Source organism: Mauremys mutica, chromosome 12 (assembly GCF_020497125.1).
Source record: "Mauremys mutica isolate MM-2020 ecotype Southern chromosome 12, ASM2049712v1, whole genome shotgun sequence".
Taxonomy (NCBI): Eukaryota; Metazoa; Chordata; order Testudines; family Geoemydidae; genus Mauremys; species Mauremys mutica.
Window position 1 is genome coordinate 10565174 of NC_059083.1, and position 3652 is coordinate 10568825.

General features: G+C 60.2%; 1 long non-coding RNA gene across 1 annotated transcript; it reads left to right on the plus strand.

Moving 5' to 3' along the window:
- Positions 1-552: 552 nt before the first annotated feature.
- LOC123345674 lies at positions 553-1834 on the plus strand. Its single transcript, XR_006572847.1, has 3 exons — positions 553-613; positions 1314-1409; positions 1787-1834. It is a non-coding gene; the product is annotated as an uncharacterized LOC123345674 (long non-coding RNA).
- Positions 1835-3652: the final 1818 nt, after the last annotated feature.

The following is a 3652-nucleotide window of genomic DNA, read 5'->3' on the forward strand; positions in this document are numbered from 1 at the left end:
GGATTTGAGTGACTGCGGCGCTGCAGACACCAGCAGCTCCGCATTCTCCTGTGGGGCCAGAAGCTCCTCCGTGCGGTCTGGCAGCCCTGTCTTTGAAGGCTCCTTCTTTGGAGGTGAGGGGAGACCCAGGGGAAAGGGAGGAGGACTGGGGCGGTGGGGGACTAGTAACACCCTGTGCCCATCGGCTCGCCAAGGCGCCGGGACTGACCCACGTGACCCCACTAACACCAGTGGGGGTGGCACAGACACGCCCCATGGCAGGGGATGCTGGGCGGAGTTGGGGAGCTCCAGCCTCCCTGATCATGTTGGGGTGGGGGGCTGACTGCCACAGGGCCCTGAGGCTGATGGGGCTGAGGGCATCTCTGGGAGGGGCAGGGTGGGGCCCTGGCCGCCATGGGGCTCCTTACAGAGAAAGGGGAAACATGGAGCCTTCTCTGTCCACTGCATCCCCCCAGCAGCAGAAGGGATTAAACTTTCTCCTTCCCTCCCTGGTGCAGATACCCCCAGTGCCCAGGTGTCGTGGCCTGAGGAGGAGGAAGAGGAGGAGTGCGAGGAGGAGGAGGAGCAAGACATCATCTTGGTGATCCAGCAGCACCTGCAGGGCAGAGCTGAGGTACAAAAATCCCCCAGCTGCGCTGCCACCCAGTCTGTCCTGCTCCTTGTTCCGTCCCCACCCAGGCAGGGGGTCTTGCACAAGAGAATCCCTCACCCCCAATGGGGGGACACATCTCCTCTGTTATCTGGCACCCCAAAGTGGGGACATTTGTCCCACACAGGCCAAGGTCCTCGCAGACACTGTCCAAGTTCCAACCCCTGTCTGCGCAGGGAGACACTGGTTTTGGGAAGCGGGCGGCTTTCCCTGTCCAACCCCATGGAGGTCCTGAGCCCTGGAGCTGGTTTGGGTCTGGGGTCCAGGGCATGTGCCTTGATCCTGACGTGCTGTTCATGGATCAGGGGTTCAGAGGGGATTGCGTTACCCCTCCGTGGCTGATCCCAGCCTTCCTTCCTCTCCTCATTCTCTGATCTCCTGCCTGGACTCTCCCGGGGATCCTACCTCCCACCCATTGCAGTTTGGCTGATCCATACTCTGCTGGGTACCAGGCCCTGCCCAGAGAACTGCTCAGAGCAAGGATTAATGAGGCAGCAGGCATCCGGCCATGAACTCTTGCTAAGTGTCCCTGGAGTGATGTGAATGGGAGAGGCCAGGATGCGCCTTTTGAGTCTTGCCAGGGCTCCTGGAGAATCCTCCTCATTGTCCCCTGACTGCTGTAGCCCCATGTCCCATGACTGACGGGTGCTCCCTCTTCTTGCAGGCTCTGCACAACCGCCATTTGCGGAGCCTGGACACCATCCTCAGGGGCTGCCTAACAGAGACCCCCACCGTGGAGAAGCTGCAGCACCTCCTGGAGGTGAGTAGAATGGACGGTCTGGGGTGGAATTGCCTCTGAGCCCTGTGGGAGGGCAGCAAAGGAGAGACTAGAAGAGCCACGTTTCCATTGTGTCCTCCCAGCTTGGACCCAGCCGGCCACACTTTCCCAGAGCTGCCAGCGCAGGGGGAAGGAGCTGGGACTGTCAGCCAGAGCTCTCCACGGTTGCATTAAGCACTAACAGTGAGCACCAGGCCTGGCTGGGGCCTGAGAGACTGAACCCCCTTTTCAACTCTGCGACCGGGGCTCGGCTACTCCACCCTGAGCACAAAGTCTCAGCCCCTTGGGGAGGGGGAGAGGCTGGTTTGTAGAGCATGTACGCCTGCCCGCTGACCCTCCCCTGCCTCCTTCTCCCGCAGCACATCCATCGCTCTCTCCTGGCAAAAAACACCCAGGAGAGAGCCAGGGCTGTCCAGACCAGCGCGGCCCTGCTCCAGTTTGCTACCTCCCTGCCTGGATTTGACGTAAGTGACCTCTGACCCCAGCGTCCTGCAGAGTCAAGTTCCTCATCCCCTGGCTAATTGGTCCCCCCCGGTCCGTAAGGGACTGCGTTCCATAGGCCGCTGGCTGGCAGGGTCGTGCCTGGCCCTTGTTATTCTGGAGCAGCGAGGCAGTGAGTGCTCAGCGAGGGCCTTTGCCCTGCTCCCTTTGCTCCGAGCTCCCTTGGGGACAGAAAGGAAGAGGGCTGTCGCTCCTCTCCCCCAGTGCCTCCTACAGAGGGGTGGGAGCAGAGCTCAGGTCCAGGGGCGCTGGGGCGCTGAAGGGAGAATGGTGATGGATTCCCCTCTCCTTCTCCTTCCACCAGACCTCCTCCACCTTCTCCAAGGCAGGTGAATTTGTGCTGCAGCTGGGTCTCTGTGCATACCACCCAGCCAGTGACATCAGTCGGCATGCCAAGGGTGGGATCAATTGGCTGCACAAGCTCCTGCTCCAGAAGAGGGGTAAGAAACCCAGCTGGGCAATGGGACCCCATGGAAACGAGCCTCTGGGAGACTAGCTCCAGCTGGCCATTGGGACGCCTCTAGAACTAAGGCCTCTCTGCTTAGACCCGCTGTAGCGGGAAAGAGGAACCCCAATAGAAACAAGGCCCCTCCTTTGAGACTCCCTCTGCTGGGCAATGGGACCCTACAGAAAGAAGCCCCCTCCTCTGAGACCGACCCCAGCTTAGATGATGACTCCTTCTATCCCCCTCTCTCTGAATTAGGGAGATGAGTGTGAAAGTGCCAGGGAAATTGGCTGCTTTATCTCAGAGCCCGGCTCTGTCCCCCAGCCCAGGGAAATCAGCCCACCCCATATGGGGCAGCCAGCTCGTGAGGGGACAGGAACGGAGCTATTGAGACACATGGAGGGAAAGAGCCCGTCATGAGGGCAGGGGCAGGAACAGGCACCACAGGAGATGGACACAAAGCTTGTAGGGTGTCACCAGTCAGGTAGCCAGGGCCAGATCCTGACTTCAGTGGGTGTGGGGGGTTCTCAGTATTAGACACCCCCATGAACAGGCACCCACTCCCAGAGCACAATGACCGTAAGGGTCACATGATTACTGTGAGGGCTGAAACAAATCCCCCTTCTGGTACTAACCCGCCTGGCATGGACCCTGCGATTCCATTGGGCCGCGGATGCCAGGAGGAGCCTGGCCAGTGTGTACCCAGAAGGAAACAGGCACTGAAAGCGGAAGGCCAAACCTCCCCAATGGGTGTGTCTTTCTCTCCCAGGGCTCAAGACCAGGAAGGCAGCAGACCTGTGGTGCCAGGACGGGCTCCATGACCCCAAGCGCCTGGGATATAGAAATCTGGCCAGGGTGGGAGAGGTAAGGACTCTCCGCCGGTGCATTGCAGCAGCTCAGGTGTGGAGCTGTGTCCCGCTGCAGTGAGTGTGTCATGGACACAGGGCAAGAGCCTGCTCCTTATTTCCACAGAGTATGTGAGGCTCCTGGGAATGTCCGTGGGGTGAGGCGTGGGAATGATCCAGATCTAAAAGACCCCGAACCTCTAGTGGGTGAGCTGCAGGAGCTGTCGCTGCTGGGAGCAGCAGGGGTCCTGGGCTGTCTGTGTGAGCTGGGTTCCAGAGCGCGCAGACACATTCCCAGCATCTCATGGCACCTGCGGTGAATCCTGCTCCATAAGAGCTATTGGAGGCCTCAGTGCCTGCAGCCTCCTACTGAAGGGGGTTCCTGGTCCATGGGACCCCAAAGGTTGGCTGCCCCAGGACTCTTCTCCACCTTG